The sequence below is a fragment of the Syngnathus floridae genome, chromosome 12 (genome assembly GCF_059516105.1).
Source record: "Syngnathus floridae isolate MCC-2025c chromosome 12, RoL_Sflo_1.0, whole genome shotgun sequence".
NCBI classification, from domain to species: domain Eukaryota; kingdom Metazoa; phylum Chordata; class Actinopteri; order Syngnathiformes; family Syngnathidae; genus Syngnathus; species Syngnathus floridae.
The window spans coordinates 10,132,849-10,153,775 of record NC_142424.1 but is presented as its reverse complement, the minus strand read 5'-3'; the positions used below and the strand labels follow the sequence as shown (position 1 = coordinate 10,153,775).

At 47.1% G+C, this 20,927-nt stretch overlaps 1 long non-coding RNA gene and 2 pseudogenes across 1 annotated transcript in view; 1 reads left to right on the top strand and 2 right to left on the bottom strand.

Moving 5' to 3' along the window:
• LOC148390037 (uncharacterized) overlaps window positions 1–20,927 on the top strand; it is a 23,380-nt gene extending 2,453 nt beyond the window's left edge. Inside the window, exons 2-3 of the long non-coding RNA XR_015861942.1 lie at window positions 20,544–20,736; window positions 20,806–20,927. This is a non-coding gene — a long non-coding RNA (uncharacterized LOC148390037). The remainder of the gene's footprint in view (window positions 1–20,543; window positions 20,737–20,805) is intronic.
• LOC148390039 (5S ribosomal RNA) lies at window positions 1,534–1,642 on the bottom strand (annotated as a pseudogene).
• LOC148390038 (5S ribosomal RNA) lies at window positions 2,100–2,208 on the bottom strand (annotated as a pseudogene).

Genomic DNA, 20,927 nt, shown 5'->3' with positions numbered 1-20,927 from the left:
CCATTTTTATTATTCAGGTATGTTCAAAGCAACTTAATATTGTTGCTGTCAGGTTCAAAGTGCTAACTGAACATCTGAATAAGAGAAAAAGATCAGCAGACAAAAAACAAGTGAGGCAGAATATTGACTTTTCTCGCGAGGAGTGCGATACAGATTGCTTTCTACAATCTGACTACACTAAAAATCTGTTTACACTCTCGCTCTTTTTATTTGGAACGCCCTACCCACAGTGTGAGACGATTAGCCCCTGAGGGTAAGGGGAAAAAGATTGTGGGCTTCGTCTCGTAAGAAAAGAAACAAAACGTAATGCACAAAGTGTTGCGTGCAGATATGGCTATATCAGCTAAACAGTTTAAGCAATATTCCGAGAGATAAAAAGAGAAAGTGATGTTCTTTAAGGAAGATCAGAAGGTTCGTGACGCATCGTTTGATGTGTTGTTTTCACGATCTGTTCTGGTGGACGTCATTTTTCTGCTGAGATGTCAGCAGTATCTTGTTTGACACAATCGTCATCTCGCCCCTGACTCAGCCGTAATCCTTCTGTTCTGTTGCACAAGATAAGAATAAGCAAGGCAAAGCAGCAAGCATACTGAGCAGTAACATTATGAATAAGTACTCATTAGAGAACGCATGATAACATATATATACAATTTTTCTAACAGTTGCATTTATTAATTTGCATTAAAATGATTATAATTAAATGCTGACACTATAGCAATGTCAAACGTGTTCATTTAAGAAAAAGCCACACACGTTTTGTGATGAAATCTTTCATAACGAGAATGATTTGAGAGAATTGATTTGAATGAATGATTGAGAAGAAATTTCAGTTCTGAAGGCTCCTTTTGTCCCGAGCAAAGTCACAGGTGGTAGGGAGGGTGGATAAAAATTGTAACAGGAACTCTATAAAAATGTCAACCCGTGAGAATTTGTGCCCCCCTCTCATTTTGAGAACGGTGAGTCCTGGACTTCAAATGGCTTCTTTTCTGTTGGGGTCTGTTCAAGGAGTGTGGCAAATTTGAACAGATCGCCTCATTCCTAGCCCAAATTATAGGGGGGGGGGGGGGGAATCCTCACAGCGACGCAGTGAGAAATGACAAAAAAAATAAACCTCTTGCGCAGGGAGGTCCACTAAAATATTGGAAAGTGCATCCGGAGTTTTGGAATATTTTCAAGTTTCCGCGACGGCGCAGTCACAATAATGTGTATTGCGCGCTGCGGTTGCGCAGTCGGACTGAGATACCGAAAACTAAGTCTCTCCAGCCTGGATGTCAGCTATTATTTTCTGTCAGCGAGTGGCCGATGGTGTAGGGGCATACTTGCTTGTCTTGTGTGCTCACACCGTGCGTGCGTGTGCGTGTGTGCGTGCGCGTGTCAAAAACAAACTTTTTGACATCTTTTTATGTGGTAGCACAGATTTGCCATTGCGACCTGCATTTTGCGGTATCAAAGTAAATATCATGAAAAGTTAAAACTCGGCTTGCAGTTTTCGAATGCCATACGTGCTTTAACGATTGAAGTGGAAGAAAAAAAAACTTACGGGACCTGGTATTCCCAGGCGGTCTCCCATCCAAGTACTAACCAGGTCCGACCCTGTTTGGCTTCCGAGATCGGGCGTTCTCAGGGTAGTATGGCCGTAAGCCATAGCTGGTCTCAAAACGTTGCATTTTATAGATACAATTGCCCCTGAAAACCGCTACATGAAAACATGGCTATCATGAAAAGTTATTGACAGCTTTTTATGTGGTAGCACGAATTTGCCATTGCGACGTGCATTTTGCTGTATCAAAAGAAATGTCATGAAAACTAGAAAAACCCTACATGGAAGTGCAATGTGTTATTTTGGGTTCTTTTACGAATAAAGACTGCTGCTTTGAGTTCACAGGGAGCGAGCCTCTATATCACTGTACATTTTCTGCTCTCTAGCGGTAAAAGACGTGAACTACAATACTATGGATGACGCCACACAATATAGGTTTGAAACTCGGGTTATAGTTTCAATGTCGGAGTTAAAACTCGGCTTGCAGTTTCCGAATGCCATATGTAGTGGGTGTTGTCAAAATTTGCTTTAACGATTGAAGTGGAAGAAAGAAAAAAAAAACTTACAGCACCTGGTATTCCCAGGCGGTCTTCCATCCAAGTACTAATCGGGCCCGACCCTCCTTAGCTTCCGAGATCGGGTGTTCTCAGGGTACTATGGCCGTAAGCCATGATTGGTCTTAGAATCTTGCATTTTATAGATACAATCGCCCCTGAAAACCAAGACTTGGCGTTTCATGGAAACATGGCTATCATGAAAGGTTATTGACAGCTTTTTATGTGGTTGCACGAATTTGCCATTGCGACCTGCATTTTGCTGCATCAAAGTAAATGTCATGAAAAGTGGAAAAACCCTACATGGAAGCGCAATGTGGGTTTTTTTTGGGATTTTTTTTACAAATAAAGACTGCTGCTTTGAGTTCACAGGGATTCAGCCTCTTTAATCACTGTACATAGTCTGCGCTCTAGCGGTAAAAGACGTGAACTACAATGCTATGGATGACGCCACAATATAGCATGGGTCGGGAACCTATGGCACGCGAGCCGGATATGGCTCTTTTAGTGACTGCGTCTGGCTCGCGCACAAATTTGGCATTTGTTTACACAATTGAAGTCATAAATAATTTTGTTATATCATCAAAGTAAAAAATAGACCTGCTGAAATCAAAATGTTAAATTAGCTTTCAAAATATGATCACGTTTGCAATCCATCCCATCTGTTTTCTACCGCTGAAATCCACGATTGCGTCATATCAGCCAATCCCATCTGCCCTTTGATGTACAGAAGGGTGACGCCAGGTCGGACAAAAAAAAAAGCGCGATTGGACAATACGGTGCCTACGGGGTCGTGAGAGGTAGAATTCCATCCATCCATCCATCCATCCATCCATCCATCTTCTTCCGCTTATCCGGGGTCGGGTCGCGGGGGCAGCAGCTTCAGGAGGGACTCCCATATTTCCCTCTCCCCAGCCACTTCATCCAGCTCATCCCGGGGGATCCCAAGGCGTTCCCAGGCCAGCTGAGAGACATAGTCTCTCCAGCGCATCCTGGGTCGTCCCCGGGGTCTCCTACCGGTGGGACATGCCCGGAACACCTCCCCAGGGAGGCGTCCAGGAGGCATCCTGATGAGATGCCCGAGCCACCTCATCTGGTTCCTCTCAAAGTCAAAGTCAAAGTCAGCTTTATCGTCAATTTCTCCACATACCAAAGACACACAAAGAAACCGAAATTTCGTTCCCCCTTACCCCACGGTGACAAGACATGGCTCACAACAGACAAACAATTAAACAAGTATAACAAAAGCGTGCTGAATAAATAATGAATAAATAACGGATAAATAACACAACAAATAAATAAATAAATAAATAAGAGGAGCAAAAAAAAAAGGAGCAAGTGCGCGTACAGCAGACATTCCCGAAAACAGCGCAACAGTGCCGTACGCTACGCAGAAGGGGGTAGCGAGTTCAGGGCCCTAACAGCCTGGAGAAAGAAGCTGTTGGCGAGTCTGGTGGTGCGGGAGCGCAGGCTCCTGTACCTCTTCCCAGAGGGCAGAAGGTCAAACAAAGAGTGAGCCGGGTGACTCACATCTCTGGCAATCGAGGTTGCCTTGCGGGCGAGATGGGAGGTGTAAATGTCCTTCAGGGAGGGGAGCGAAGCACCAATAATCTTACCAGCCGTATTCACTATGCGCTGCAGATGAGTCGCTGCGGCACAATGGTGTTGAAGAGTAGCGAATCTACTCCGCGTCTCTCTCGGATGACCGAATTTCTCACCCTATCTCTAAGGGAGAGCCCGGACATCCTGCGGAGAAAACTCATTTCGGCCGCTTGTATCCGGGATCTCGTTCTTTTGGTCACGACCCATAGCTCGTGACCATAGGTGAGGGTAGGAGCGTAAATCGACCGGTAAATCGAGAGCTTTGCCTTTTGGCTCAGCTCTCTCTTTACCACGACGGACCGGTACAGAGTCCGCATCACTGCCGACGCTGCACCGATCCGCCTGTCGATCTCGCGCTCCATCCTCCCCTCACTCGTGAACAAGACCCCAAGATACTTAAACTCCTCCACTTGGGGCAGGATCTCATCCCCGATCCGGAGAGGGTATGCCACCCTTGTCCGATCGAGGACCATGGACTCGGATTTGGAGGTGCTGACCCTCATCCCGACCGCTTCACACTCTGCTGCAAACCGCTCCAGTGAGAGCTGGAGATCACAGCCTGAAGAAGCCAACAGCACCACGTCATCTGCAAAAAGCAGAGACGCAATGCTGACGTCCCCAAACCGGACCCCCTCAACGCCTCGGCTGCGCCTAGAAATTCTGTCCATAAAAATTATGAACAGAATCGGTGACAAAGGGCAGCCTTGGCGGAGTCCAACCCTCACTGGGAACGAATTCGACTTACTGCCGGAAATGCGGACCAAACTCTGGCATCGGTGATACAGGGACAGAACCGCCGTTATAAGTTGGCTCGGCACCCCGTACTCCCGAAGCACCCTCCACAGAACCTCCCGAGGGACACGGTCGAACGCCTTCTCCAAGTCCACAAAACACATGTGGACTGGTTGGACGAACTCCCATGCACCCTCGAGGATCCTGCTGAGGGTGTAGAGCTGGTCCACTGTTCCACGGCCAGGACGAAAGCCACACTGCTCCTCCTGAACCCGAGGTTCGTCCTCCCGACGGACCCTCCTCTCCAGCACCCCTGAGCAGACCTTACCAGGGAGGCTGAGGAGTGTCATTCCACTGTAATTGGAACACACCCTCCGGTCCCCCTTTTTAAAGAGGGGAACCACCACCCCAGTCTGCCAACCCAGAGGTACTGTCCCGGATGTCCACGCAATGTTGTAGAGGCGTGTCAGCCATGACAGCCTCAAAACATCCAGAGCCCTTAAGAACTCCGGGCGGTTCTCATCCACCCCCGGGTCCTTGCCACCGAGGAGTTTTTTTAACTACCTCAGTGACTTCAACCCCAGAGATTGGAGAGTCCGCCTCAGAGTCCCCAGGCCCTGCTTCCACAATGGAAGGCGTGTAGGTGGAATTGAGGAGGTCTTCGAAGTATTCTCCCCACCGACTCACGACGTCCCGAGTCGAGGTCAGCAGCACACCATCCCCACTGTAAACAGAGTTGACGTTGCACTGCTTCCCCCTTCTGAGACGCCGGATGGTGGACCAGAATTTCCTCGAAGTCATCCGGAAGTCATTCTCCATGGCCTCGCCAAACTCCTCCCACGCCCGGGTTTTTGCCTCAGCAACCGCCGAAGCCGCGTTCCGCTTGGCTGCCCAGTACCTGTCAGCTGCCTCCGGAGTCCCGCAGGCCACAACGGCCCGATAGGACTCCTTCTTCAGCTTGACGGCATCCCTTACCGCCGGTGTCCACCAGCGGGTTCGGGGATTGCCGCCACGACAGGCACCAACGACCTTACGGCCACAGCTCCGGTCGGCCGCCTCAACAATGGAGGCGCGGAACATGGTCCACTCGTTCTCAATGTCCCCCACCTCCCCCGGGACGTGGGAGAAGCTCTGCCGGAGGTGGGAGTTGAAGCTCTTCCTGACAGGGGATTCTGCCAGACGTTCCCAGCAGACCCTCACAGAGCGTTTGGGTCTGCCAGGTCGGACCGACATCTTTCCCCACCATCGGAGCCAACCCACCACCAGGTGGTGATCAGTTGACAGCTCCGCCCCTCTCTTCACCCGAGTGTCCAAAACATGCGGCCGCAAATCCGATGACACGACTACAAAGTCGATCATCGAACTGCGGCCTAGGGTGTCCTGGTGCCAAGTACACACATGGACACCCTTATGTTTGAACATGGTGTTCATTATTGAAAATCCGTGTCCAGCACAGAAGTCCAATAATAGAACACCGCTCGGGTTCAGATCGGGGGGGCCGTTCCTCCCAATCACGTCCTTCCAGGTCTCACTGTCATTTCCCACGTGAGCATTGAAGTCACCCAGTAGAACGATGGCGTCCCCAGAAGGAGCGCTCTCCAGCACTTCCTCCAGGGACTCCAAGAAGGGTGGGTACTCTGAGCTGCCGTTTGGTGCATAGACACAAACAACAGTCAGGACCCGTCCCCCCACCCGAAGGTGGAGGGAGGCTACCCTCTCGTTCACCGGGGTGAACCCCAATGTGCAGGCGCCCAGCCGGGGGGCAATAAGTATACCCACACCTGCTCGACGCCTCTCACCGTGGGCAACTCCAGAGTGGAAGAGAGTCCAGCCCCTCTCGAGAGGGCTTGTCCCGGAACCCAAACTGTGGGTGGAGGCAAGTCAAGTCAAGTCAAGTTTATTTGTATAGCCCTAAATCACAAACAGTCTCAAAGGGCTTCACATAGACAAAAATTGACAATTATTCTCAAAGCATCCCCTGATCTTAAGCTCCCAAAAGGGCAAGGAAAAACTCAAAAAAACCCTGCCAGGGGAAAATGAGAAACCTTGAGAAGGGATCACAGATGGAAGGATCCCCCTTTCAAGATCACCAGGTTGTAATGGATGCAGAGAGGGCACAAGTAATACATAATATGAAAATCAATGAAAAAATGGTGGCCTCGATTGTCCTGGCAGTGTCTTCAAGGAGGTTGAGCTGCAGTTTCCTCATCTTGAATTGGTCCCCAAGAATCCAGCTAGCCGCTATCAGCTTTTGCGCCACCTAACCCCCTCCCCAGCCAGGCAGAACAAAACAAACTCCGGCCGAATCGGCCACTACAAGTTAGTTAAAGGCCATCTCATAGAAATGTGTCTTTAAACGTGTCTTAAATGTTTCTACTGAAGTAGTAGTTCTAATATCCATTGGTAGGGCATTCCAAAGCTCTGGAGCTCGAATAGAGAATGCTCTAGAACACATATGTCAGAGTCAAGGCCCGCGGGCCACATCCGGCCCGCGAGAAGGTTTTTTACGGCCCTTGGGATGATCTTGATTTATTATTAGAACCGGCCCGCAGACCGCAGCAAGCCGGCAACCCGCAGATCTTTTACAAGCACCAATACTACATTTCCCACAATGCAACGGTGACGCACCGAGCAGTACGCTGCTTCATTTCAGTGTTTATTATTAGCACAGCAGTCGTCAGCATAACTGTAAAATTAACTTTCAGATACCCATCAAAAATGGCAAAAAGGAAGGTGGACACTGAGAACCGGGGGTTTCAAACAAGGTGGGAGTCGGAGTATATGTTCACGGAGGTAGCAGGAAAACCTGTGTCTTCTGTGTGGAGAAAGTGTGGCGGTACTGAAAGAGTATAATCTGAGACGACATTATGAAACGAAAGACGCGGATTATTTTTTTCTTTGAAGTAAATTTAGCCCACTTTTGCTAAAATAGAAAGTTTAAAAGTTAAAGTTTAATATTTGTTTTCACTGCATGTTACTTTTGATTAATAGATTTTTGCACTTTATTTTATTGTATTTCAATCCAATTACATTTTAAAAATATTTCAGTTGCGTGGATGATAGAAAATTGCTATTATTTTTTTCTTTGAAGTAAATTTAGCCCACTTTTGCTAAAATATAAAATATAGGTTACTGATGGTGCCTTAAACAATAAAGGTTTCTTTCATTTAATGTTCATGTTATGGGGATTTTTATATAAAGGAAATTTGTCGTTTGTGTCTGTTGAAAATTAAAGATTATTGACAGAGCCATAAGAAAATATTGCTTTATTTATCTGATCATATTGGAATATATTTGTTAAGTTTTCAGTAGGTTCAATTAGGTTCACTAGACTATATGCGTCATTTAAAAAAATTTCAATGAACATTCGATCAGTCCGGCCCTCGGCTTGTAGCTAATTTTTTTATTTGGCCCTCCGTCCATTTGACTTTGACACTCCTGCTCTAGAACCTGCAGACATTTTCTTGGCCCTCGGTGTAACTAAAAGACTAGCGTTTTGCGAACAAAGGTTACGAGACGGAACATAAGGAACGACTAGGTCGACGAGATATGAAGGTGCTAAGTCATGCAGTGATTTATAGGTTAGTAGAAGAACCTTGAAGTCACATCTTAAATGGACCGGGAGCCAATGTAAGTTGGCTAATGTTGGGGTAATGTGATCAAATTTTCTTGTCCGTGAGAGCAGCCTCGCAGCAGCATTTTGTACTAACTGTAGACTTTTGATGAGGGACTTAGGAAGACCAGAGAATAATACATTACACTAGTCCAGGCGCGACGTGACGAATGCATGTATAATAGTTTCCGCATCCCCTGTCAGGCAGGGAACAAGGTGGAGGACTCGGATGCAGAGTCTTTCTTTTCTCTGATTTATTCCAACAACTGAAGATCAAAAAATACAACTCAAGGCGCCTCTTGCGAGGGAAACACTCGGCATAAAGTCCAAACAAAAAGCGTCGCACTCGGGCGAGACAAAAAGGGCTACGGGGAACAAGGCACTAACAAAAGGCGTCGCTCTGTGGCGAGACAAAACGGAGGAATCTTACTGGGAGTTCGGACGTCAAGGAATCGCTGGTGGTCGGGACGAGGCAAGACACACTGGCACAAGACAAGGGGAAGACACGGACTAAATACACACAATAGGGCTGGGACGCAGGTGCTGACAATTAGCGCCAATCACGCAGGTGCACACAATCGGGATCAGGGAATACAAGACAACCGAAAACAGAGGAAGGAAACACGAACTGAAACGGAAAAGATGACAAAATAAAACAGGAAGTGAAGTTACGACACAGACAAGACAGAAATCCGGAAAAATAAACGTGACCGCATGACATCCCCGGTCGAGAGGATCGGACGAATCTTAGCAATATTACGAAGGTGAAAAAACGCAATCCTGGTTATATTCTTAATGTGTTTTTGAAAGGAGAGCGTTTGGTCTAATATTACCCCGAGATTAGTTACAGTATCACTCTGAGTGATAGTACGGTTATCTATAGTTATAGTGGTTTCCTTAAATAAGTGTTGATAACGAGTAGGACCAATTATCAACATCTCAGTTTTATCTGGGTTAAGACGAAGGAAGTTGAGAGACATCCATTGCTTGATCTCCGCAAGGCACGCCTCGAGATTACAACAGTCCCGCGGATCTGTCATCGATAACGGCATATATAATTGGGTGTCATCCGCTTAGCATTGAAAGCTAATATTATATTTACGTATTATGTCCCCAAGCGGAATCATATAAATATTAAATAAAATCGGTCCGAGTACCGATCCCTGTGGGACACCACACGTAACATTATAAAGGTCAGAGGACGTATTGCCATGGACCACTCGGTGCGTCCTGTCTGATAGATAGGAATAGAACCAGCTTAGTGCTGACCCTGAGATACCAACACAACTTTTAAGACGCCCGAATAAAATATCGAAGTCTACAGTGTCAAAGGCAGCACTAAGATCGAGTAGTAACAATACATTTCACTGGTTTCTTTTATATCAAACAAGTTGTTTTAGGTTCATTACCTGACATGTTTCGGCGGTTTCTTCCGCCTTCATCAGAGTGTCACAGATGTGATAGTGACGCGTCTTTATCAGCTGATGGATGAAGGCGTGGCTCACCTGTCAGATTTGACAGGTGAGTCACGCCCTCTGCTGTCCATTCACCTCTCCAGAATGCTGTTCCAGGTTGTAGAGAGCATATAGGCTCCCTCATCCCTGTTGATGGTCCTCGGGCCCCGCTTGCGGATCTCAATGGCCTCCCTGATCCAACGCTGATGTTTATTTTCTTCAGTGCGGATGACTCTGGCCTTTTCCCAGTCCATGATGTGGTTTTCTCTTTTACAGTGATCGGTTATCGCTGACTTGTAGTGTTCCTGTTCTGCTTGTAGTTTTATTGCTCTTGTTTGTCTTGTTGCAGTCTCCTTCTCACACTCCTTCTTATGTTCTATTTTTCTTGTGATGAAGTTCCTCCCTGTCTCCCCGATGTATGATTTATTGCAGGATTTACATGGAATTTCCTATATGGAATTGCATTTGTTTTCCGGGTTGACTTTGTCTTTTGGGTGGACCAGTATTTGACGGAGTGTTGTATGTGGTTTGATAGGTGTGGTTATGTTGTATTTATTCATGGCTCTTTTGATGCGTTCTGTAATTCCTCTCACATACGGCAAAATCACCATTCCGCTGGGTTCTTGTTTCCGTGTTTGTTTCTTTCTTTTCCCCTGTGTTTTGTATCTTTTGTTTTTTACCTGTTCTGCACCTTTGGTTATTGCCCATTGTGGATACTGACATTGTTTGAGTGCATGTTGTATGTATTGTTCTTCCTGTGCTATGTCCTCCGGATCCGTGATTATGGTTGTGCGTTCGTATAGTGTTCTGACAACTGACAGTTTATGTATAGTGGGATGTTCTGATGTCCAGAGGAGGTATTGGTCGGTGTGTGTGGGTTTTCTGTGTACTTTTATTTTTATGTCTCCGTTGTCTGTGTGGTGTATGGTGATGTCTAGAAAGGCTATGGATTGGTCTGTTTCTTCTTCATGGGTGAATTTGATGTTACCGGTGGTGTCTATGGTGTTGAGATGGTCTATGAGGTGTTGTGTATGTCCCGTTTTTGTTTTTTCTAGAATGTCATCGACGTAGCGTCTCCATAGCGTGGGTTTGTATGTGTCCGGAGCTGTTAAGAGTGCCTTTTGTTCCAGATCTTCCATAAAAAAAATTGCACATGATGTCAAATCTGACAGGTGAGCCACGCCTTCATCCATCAGCTGATAAAGACGCGTCACTATCACATCTGTGACACGCTGATGAAGGCGGAAGAAACCGCCGAAACATGTCAGGTAATGAACCTAAAACAACTTGTTTGATATTATAAAAGAAACCAGTGAAGTGATTAAAAAAAGGAAAAACAAGATGAACTTAGTACAATTATAGTAACAATACAGACGAAGTATTTGAATCCATAGCTATGAGGAGATCATTAGTCACTTTAGCAAGTGCTGTCTCTGTGGAATGATTAGCTCTAAAACCTGACTGAAAAGAGTCATATTGATTATTAGCGACCATGTAATCAATAAGCTGCTGCGCTACTACTTTTTCAAGAAGTTTTGCTATGAATGGGAGGTTTGAAACTGGCCTATAATTACTGAGACAGTCCGGGTCAAGATTTGCTCGCTTAAGTAATGGTTTAATAATAGCGGTTTTAAAGGCTGTTGGCACTATCCCAGAGGAAACAGACAGATTGATTATATTTAAGACGGACGGTCCTAAAATTGGAAATAATTCTTTAAGTAGTTTGGCTGGAAGCGGGTCGAGTAAACATGTTGTTTGTTTAGCCGCACTAACCAATTGTGTAAGCATTTCAAGGGACACGCTTTTGAAATTTGAGAGGGTTATTGCATGATCCCCAGCGCTAGTAGCCGGCGGAGCGATTGGAATGGTATTCTTGATCTCGTCCCTAATGGACTCAATCTTTTGAGCAAAAAAATTTCATAAACTCGTCAGCTGAGTGGAAGGAGCTATCGGGGGTCGGCTGGCGTAGAGTTAGCTTTGCCACTGTATCAAATAGGTATTTAGGATTGTTTTTATTGAGATTAATGACTTGCGAAAAATAACGAGTTTTTGCTAAGATAAGCGCATCTTTATATTTCAGGAGGCTGTCCTTCCATGCCTGATGGAAAACCTCAAGTTTGGTTAAATGCCATCTGCGCTCATGCTTTCAACATAATTGCTTAAGCGTACGTGTTTCATCTGTGAACCACGGAGTTGACCATCTACGGCGGGTTTTCAGACGTAGCGGCGCCACAGAGTCGATGGCTTTTAATAATGTCGCATTGAATTCATTTGTAAGATTATCAATAGAGCCGCTGTATGCGGGAAACATGGCGGTTGCTGGCGACAGTAACTCAGATAGCGCAGTTGCAGTCATGGAGTTAAAATTACGGCTGCTATAATTCTGATTGCTCTCTTGACTTTGATAAGGAACTAAAATTTCAAATTTTATTAAGAAATGATCAGACAAAACAGTAGTGTATGGCAGTACTGCTATATTTGAGGTTGCTAGTCCCCGGGATAATACCAGATCTAAGGTATTTCCATTCTTATGCGTTGCTGCCTGTACGGCTTGCGTAAAACCAAACGTATCGATTAAAGTCTGAAATGCCGAAGTCAGTGGTTCTGACGGTGAATTCATGTGGATGTTGAAATCACCCATGATAACTATATTATCTGCATTTGTCACTAGATCAGCCACAAATTCTGAAAATTCATCCAGGAAGCCAGAGTAAGCCCCGGGTGGACGGTGAATAACAGCAAGATAGAATGACGGTAAAGCAGTGGATCGCACAATGAGAACTTCAAATGTTTTAAATACGTGAATTGAGCGAGGCCTAAATCTAAGCTCAGAATTTGAGATGAGGGCGACACCCCCACCCTTTCTTCGAGGATGCGCCACATGCGAGCTCACAAAATTTGGAGGCGAGGCCTCGTTAAGTGGCAGCAGTTCATTAGGTTTTAACCAGGTCTCGCAAAGACCAAAAACGTTTAGATTATGTTCCGTGATAAGGTCATTAACGAGAACTGCTTTCGTATGAAGCGATCTAATATTCATAAAACCGAGTTTAAGTGTAATCGGTCGATCAGGTTGCGTATCTATCGAAAGATTTTTAAACGGGATGCGAGTAAAATTGTGTTCTCTAGGCCTAACATCACCTCTCAAAAGTTTATTAGCGCGGTGGGATGAAACGACCGTGGGAATTTGATGGTGAATATTTGTTACACATGTGAAGTTATCTAAAGCAGGCACCGTTTCATCAGCAAGCCCGGTCGGGACGGAGTGATTGGATTTGTCTACTACCCCAGTTGACAGTGTGTTTATGTGTACTGTAGCACTATTCAAACTGTCGCGCTCTAGTCTACACGAGGAGCTATGTGTATGCTGAAAGTCTAGCCTAGCGCTAGTTAACTTTAACTTAACAGAATCCAAACCCATCCTCACAGGTGGTCTAATCACCTGTGCCCTGGCCTGCTCTAAAGTGACCTGTCATGAGTGGCTCAAACAGTAATCTATATTCCTAGAAAGAGTGAAGGCGCCTTCACGGTTAGGGTGAAGGCCGTCCTTCCTCAGCAGGTCGGGACGGCCCCAGAAGGAGGACCAGTTATCTGTAAAATACAGTCCCTGCTTTTTACAGAACCCAGCCATCCATCGATTAAGGGAGACTAATCTACTAAACCTCTCATCAGTGCCTTTCCCAGGCAGGGGGCTAGAGACAAATACTCGATGCCGACTCATCTTTCTGGCAAGATCACAAGTCTTCGCTATGTTTTTCTTTGTGATCTCTGATTGTCTCATCCTAACATCATTGGAGCCGACGTGTATCACTATGTCCGAGTAGCTAGTGTTGGTGGAACTACGCTGTTGCCTAGGCCTATTGCGAGTCAGCTCCCTAAGATTAGCTTCTATGTCGGGTGCTCTGCCCCCTGGAATACGCATTACCGTGGCTGGATTTTTAAGCGTAATGTTTCGGGTAATGGAGTCACCTATGACCAAAGTGCGAGGGCCAGTAGACCGAGATGACTTTGGTCGGCTATGTGTCTTACCTGGCTCATCGCGATTAGCAAGCCGCTTGGGGCTAATGCTAACCGGGATAGCGGGCTGACTACAGCCCGCGTCTGTGTCCGCCACAACTACTGTTATCGCACTATTCTGGTCTAACTGGCGGACACGTCCCTCTAGCAGAGACAACCTCTCTAAGAGAAGGGTGCAGTTGGTGCACGAAGTCGTACAAAACTCTTGGTCCGCTGCCATACTTTGTGTCCGAAGAGCGACGATCGAGAGCCAACGGCGACCGGAAACCTATCTGATCCGACTATGTCTAGTCTGAACTTTTCTGCCTCGCACACCAGCTCGGGCTCCTTTCCAGCCAGAGAGGTGACATTCCATGTCCCAAGAGCCAGCTTCTGCAGCCGGGGATCAGACCGCCAAGGTCCCTGCCTTTGGCCGCCGCCCAGCTTACACTGCACCCGACCCCTTTGGCCCCTCCCACAGGTGGTGAGCCCATGGGAAGAGGGACCCACGTTTCCTTTTCGGGCTGTGCCCGGCCGGGCCCCATGGGTGAAGGCCCGGCCACCAGACGCTCGCCTTCGAGCCCCGCCTCCAGGCCTGGCTCCAGAGGGGGGCCCCGGTGACCCGTGTCCGGGCGAGGGAAAACGCAATCCATTTATGTTATTCATCATAAGGGGCTTGTGAGCCGTGCTTTGTCTGGCCCCTCACCTAGGTTTGCCATGGGAGACCCTACCAGGGGCATGAAGTCCCAGACAACATGGCTCCTCGGATCATAGATTCAAGATTCAAGAATCTTGAATCATAGGGGCACGCAAACCCCTCCACCACGATAAGGTGACGACTCACAGAGAATTCCATCCGCTTTATTTAAAATTTCAGCTAGCTAGCTAGCTTGTGTGTGCCAGGCAAGCAAGAAAGATAGTGAAGAGAAAAAAAGATGATGATTACCGAACATTTCAGAGTGAGTGGACCAAAGAATTCGCATTTGTGGAGAGAGGAGGCTCTGCTACGGGCCTCATATGCAATGACAAAATTGCATCGATGAAATGCTCCAATATCAAGCGCCACTTTGAGACACAACATGCTACATTTGCAACCAAATACCCAGTTGGGGACAGCAGAAAGAAAGCATGTGAAGAGCTCCAGAGAAAGGTCCAAGCTAGTCAACAGCAACTCCATGTATGGACCAGAGAAGGTGACTTTAATTCAGCTAGTTTTGCTGGTGCATTAGTAATTGTGAGGAATGGAAAGCCATTCACTGATGGCGAGTATTTCAACATTTATGCTTGATGTGGCTAATTAACTTTTTGACGACTTCACGGATAAAGAAAAGATACTCAAACGGATACAAGACATGCCTCTGTCAGCAAGAACCGTTAACCATCGGGTCATTATGACTGATGAGAGCCTCAACGCCTGCATGAAAATCAACCTCACCGCATATCAACCGGACTACAAGGCCATCAGCAAAACGATGCAGCTCGGGTTATAGTTTCAATGTCGGAGTTAAAACTATGCTCGTAGTTTCCGAATGCCATACGTGATGGGTGTTGTAAAATTTGCTTTAACGATTGAAGTGCAAAAAAAAAAAAAAAGCTTACAGCACCTGGTATTCCCAGGCGGTGTCCCATCCAAGTACTGACCAGGCCCGACCCTGCTTAGCTTCTGAGATTGGATGAAATCGGGCATTCAAGATTCAAGAGTTTTTATTGGCCATGTTTGAGCATGCCAAACAAGGAATTTGACTTCAGTCCATCACAGCCTCTGTTCAACATTTAGGTGACTAACAACACTCAGGACATGTGCGAAAATTGACAAATATTCTCAAACATCCCCTGATCTTAAACTCCCAGGAAGGCAAGGAAAAACTCAAAACTCCAACTAGGGGAAACGAGAAACCTTAAGAAGAGACCACAGACAGGAGGATCCCTCTTCTAGGATGACACAGTGGACACATAGTACACATAACACAGACAATTCAAAAAAGGCATGGAGAGCAGGATGTTATTGCACAGCAATGACTCTGAGATTCTAAGAGTGGTGCGAGTTCATCAGATCGACAGCCTGGGGGAGGAAGCTGTCTCTGTCTGCTGGCTTTGGCGTACAGAGCTCTGTAAAGCCGTCCGGAGGGGAGTAGTTCGAACAGACTGCAACCTGGGTGAGAAGGGTCTGTAGAGATATTACTTGCACGTTTCCTGGTCCTGGACAGGTGCATGTCCTGAATAGATGGGAGGCAGATTCCAGTTATCTTTCCTGCAGTCCTGATTGTCCGTTGCAGTCTGTGCTTATCTTGTTTGGAGGCCGATCCAAACCAGACAGTGATGGAGGTGCAGAGGATAGACTGGATGATGGCAGTATAGAAGGTCTTCAGCAGCTCCCACAGCAGGTTGAACTTCCTGAGCTATCTCAGAAAGTACAGCTTCTGCTGGGCCTTCTTCCGGACAGAGTCTATATGGCTGGTCCATTTCAGGTCCCGAGAGATTATGGTTCTCAGGAACTTGAAGGTGTCTGTGGAGAGAATAGTATTACTGCGGATAGTGAGGGGTGAAAGTGGTGAAGGGTCTCGCCTGAAGTCCACTGTCATCTCTTTGGTCTTGAGCGGGTTCAGCTCCAGGTGGTTTTGGCTGCACCAGTGGACCAGCCGCTCCACCTCCTGTCTGTAAGCAGTCGTCACCGTCCTGGATGTTCGATGAGAGTGGTGTCGTCTGCATACTTCAGGAGCTTCACAGAAGAGTCGCCTGAGGAGCAATCGTTAGTGTAGAGAGAGAAGAACAGTGGGGAGAGGACGCACCCCTGAGGGGCACCAGTATTGGTGGTCCGGGTATCAGATGTGATGGTTCCCAGCCTCACACGCTGTCTCCTGTTGGTCAGGAAGTTGGTGATCCACTGACAGGTGGAGGCAGGCACTGCAAGCTGGATGAGCTTCTGTTGGAGGATGTCAGGAGCGATGGTGTTGAACGCCGAGCTGAAGTCTACAAACAGGATCCTGTCGTACGTTCCTGGGGTGTCCAGGTGGTGCAGGGTGTAGTGCAGTCCCATGTTGACCGCATCGTCCACCGACCTGTTTGACTGGTAGGCAAACTGCAGGGGGTCAAGCAGGGGGCCCGTGACGTCCTTCGGGTGGTTCAACACTAACCTCTCGAAAGATTTCATGACCACAGATGTCAGGACGACAGGTCTATAGTCATTCAAACCTGTGATGGTGTGCTTCTTGGCCACCGGTACGATGGTGGAGCACTTGAAGCACGAGGGCACCTCACACAGCTCCAGGGAACGGTTGAAGATCCGTGCAAAGGTGGGTGCCAGTTGTTCAGCACTGACTTTCAAGCAGGAAGGGGACACACCATCTGGGCCCAGTACCTTCCTGACCTTTTGTCACCGGAACATCTGCCACACTTCCTCCTCGCGGATCTGGAGTGCAGGTGCGACATCTGTAAGAGAGAGAGAAGGTGATAACGGTGATGGAGGTGTGGACAGAGCGGTTTGGGGGGAGGTGAGTATGTTAATTGTGCTGCAGGAGGTCCTGTTGTGTGGCTGGACAGATCAAACCTGCAGTAAAACCTGTTTAGCTGGTTTGCAAGCCTTGGGTTCTCCACAGGATGGGGGGTTGGTATCTTGAAGCCCGTGATGCTCTGCAGACCTTTCCACACTGTTGAGGGATCAGGATTGGCATAGAGGTGTCTCTCCAGGATCTCCCCGTAACACCTCTTGGCTTTCCTGACCTTTCGGTTCAGTGTGTTTCTGGTCTGCTTGAACAGGTCCCGGTTGCCACTCCTGTAGGCCTCCTCCTTGACTTTGCGCAGCCTCCTTAGGTTCGGTGTAAACCAAGGTTTGTCGTTGTTGTACGTGCAGAAGGTATTAGTCTGCACACACAGATCCTCACAAAATCTGATGTATGATGTAACAGTGTCAGTGAGTTCATGCAGGTCTGAAGTTGCAGCTTCAAAAACTCCCCAATCGGTGCAGTCAAAGCAGGCTTGGAGGTCTTGCTTTGACTCCACTGTCCACTTCCTCACAGTCCTCACCACAGGCTTAGAAGTTTTTAATTTCTGCCCATAGGCCAGGACCAGATGAACTAGACAGTGGTCCGAGAGTCCTAAAGCTGCACGAGCCACAGAGTGGTATGCATCCTTTATTACGGTGTAGCAGTGGTCCAGTGTCTGTGCCCCTCTGGTGGGACACGTTATGTGCTGTCTGTATTTGGGGAGTTCATGTGCGAGGTTTGCCCTGTTAAAATCACCCAGAACAATAATTAGTGAGTTTGGTAGAAGTTTCTCCATGTCTGTCACCTGGTCAGCCAGCATCTGCGTGGCTTCACTCGCATGTGCGTGTGGTGGAATGTAAACAGCTCAGGGTAGTATGGCCGTAGGCGGTGGTCTTCTCAAAATTTTGCAATTTATAAATACAATCGCCCCTGAAAATGTTGGGTTCGTCAACATTTTACACAAAGAATTTCGTCAGACCGAGAGTTGTCTTCATCAGGCCAACGACTCCTGCAGGAGGACACCCGAGACACACACACACAGGATGTGTGGCCCGAACCGCCCTCCAGCCACAGGCTGGCCCCTTTTTATTGAATAAATGCAATGGGTGGAGTTTAGACAAATGTATAGCTTCTCTTGTTCACAGCAGTACGTTCATCATGATTTCAGAAAAACAAGGATGTTATTGTTTAAGGCGAGCAGTATGGACCTCTCAACTCTGTTATTGTTCAAACCAGGATGTCATTTTTTTAAAGCGACTCATGGCTTCAGCCATATGCATCCTGAACCATGAAAAACACCATTGTTCTCTTAACATTCTATATTGGTTGGAAATTCCTGGGCACAAGGTCAAACTGCCATACAGCAAAGATCTTCCATTAGAACCATAGAATCTAATGATACTATATAACATATTTCAACATATTTTTTCTAAGATTTTTGGCGTTTCATGGAAACATGGCTATAATGAAAAGTTATTGACAGCTATTTCCGTTGTAGCACGAATTTGCTGTAGCGACCTACTTTTCAAAGTAAATGTCATGAAAAGGGGAAAACACTACATGGAAGCGCAGTGCTGGGTTCTTTTACAGCAGTGGTTCTTAACTTTGTTGGAAGTACCGAACCCCACTACTTTCATATGCGAAATCACCGAACCCCTCTTTAGTGAAAAATAAAATTATGTTTTTCAAATTCAAGATACCGATGATTTTTACTGGTCCACAAAATGAGACGTGCATGAACATCACTTTGTTCAAAGAACAAAACCAACACAATGCAAGAACACACAACAATTTACACACTTGCAAATCGGTGTGACTTCTGCTGTTGCCTTTGCGTGACCAGATATACGTCATCACAAATTTACATGATAAATCAGGTATGCTCGGACCTCCACAGTGGAGGCTCTGCCGAACACCTGAGACCGACTCACCGAACGCTAGGGTTCGATCAAACTCAGGTTAGGAACCACTGTTTTACAAATAAAGACCGCTGCTTTGAGTTCACAGGGAGCCAGCCTCTTTATTCACTGGACATAGTCTGTCCTCTAGCGGTTAGAAATGTGAACTACAATGCTATGGATGACTCCACACAATATAGGTTTTAAATTCAGTGTAATTGCTGAAGTCTTAGGCGTGGAAAGATGGGGGAGTAGTCACTACGTTTTTGAGAAGCTCGCGAGAAAATTGCAATTTTTTATTGTTTGACCTTACATTACTTCACCCAAATTAAAACGATGGACGCGCAGAAGTTGCTTAAACCGGCGACATTGAAACATCTGGCTTCTGCAAGACCTAAGACGCCAGGAATAACGAAGGACGACGAACATGACTATTGTTCAATGGAGGGACAATGGAGGGACAACTCGGACAAAACGCGGAGCAGGCTTCACGCCGGCAACACCAAGTCGGTGAAGGAGGAGAAAGCTAAGACTTCTGAGGAGAAAGAGGATGACCAAGCTACCAGCAATGACATTCTTGAAGCGATACTTGTGTTGGGAAGACGTGTGGCTGGGCTTGAGTTGCTAATTAATAGACGATATAAGAGACCAAAATAGGCAGAACGCCGCCATGATTGCCAACTTGAGTCAACTCAGAAGAAAATAGATGGACTAAAGAAGAGAGTGGTGGAGCTCAAGAATGAGAATACTAGTGTGCTGAACGAAAACAAAGAATTGATGAACAAACTGTTTGAACAACAACGCTGTAGCATGAGGCTATGCCTTCGAGTGAGAGGCACTAAAGTCAAAGTCAAAGTCAGCTTTATTGTCAATTTCTCCACATGCCAAAGACACACAAAGAAACCGAAATTTCGTTCCCCCCTATCCCACGGTGACAAGACATGGCTCACAACAGACAAACAAGTAAACAAGTACAACAAAAGCATGCTGAATAAATAATGAATAAATAACACAACAATAAATAAATAAATAAGAGGAGCAGAAAAAAAAAAAGGAGCAAGTGCGTGTACAGCAGACATTCCCGAAAATAGCGCAACAGTGCCGCATGCTACGCAGAAGGGGGTAGCGAGTTCAGGGCCCTAACAGCCTGGAGAAAGAAGCTGTTGGCGAGCCTGGTGGTGCGGGAGCGCAGGCTCCTGTACCTCTTCCCAGAGGGCAGAAGGTCAAACAAAGAGTGAGCCGGGTGACTCACATCACTGGCAATCGAGGTTGCCTTGCGGGCGAGATGGGAGGTGTAAATGTCCTTCAGGGAGGGGAGCGAAGCACCAATAATCTTACTAGCCGTATTCACTATGCGCTGCAGGGCCTTCAAGTTCTGTTCAGTGCAGTTACCACCCCAGACAGCGATGCAAGGAAGGAAACAGGGGATGAAAATCTCCAGGAGACTGTGGTTCATATACTGAACAGGATTGTTCCAGAGCACGCAGTGAAAATGGACCTCGCAGTAGATGTTGTTTGCTGCCTGTTCTGACTACTCGCCTGTCCTTGACCCCGTTCTGATCGCCGCCTGCCTCCGACTACGCTCTGCGCTGTTCTCCTCAGCCAGACCGGCAGTCCAGTGTTCCACTTCCCCTTTGTCATGCCAAATTAATAGGCATATTTATTTTGTCCACAGTGAGCAACCGTAAGCAGAGTGGCAGAGGGCCCAGGTGCGGCTCATCAGGCTCGTTAAAGGAGGGCTCTTAAGGAGCATGCTGTCAACTGCTCGTCGCCTGAGTGTCCCTACCTGTTGTGATCACCTCCACGGTTGTGCCTCTAGCGCCTCGATATCCTCTTGCTCATTGACGCCACGTTCTCCTGATCCTCTGGTCTGCAGTAAGATCTCTGCCACAGCCACGTTGAGTCCTCTGACCAAGTCTTGTGTATCCTGCTCGTAGATTCCCTCCACCGATCACCGCCAAGATCCACCCCGTTCTGGCTGGACTGCACACGCTCCGCCGTTGCTGCTCCCGCTCCGTGCTCCTGGCTCAGATCGTCCCGCTCTACCTCCACCGCAGCT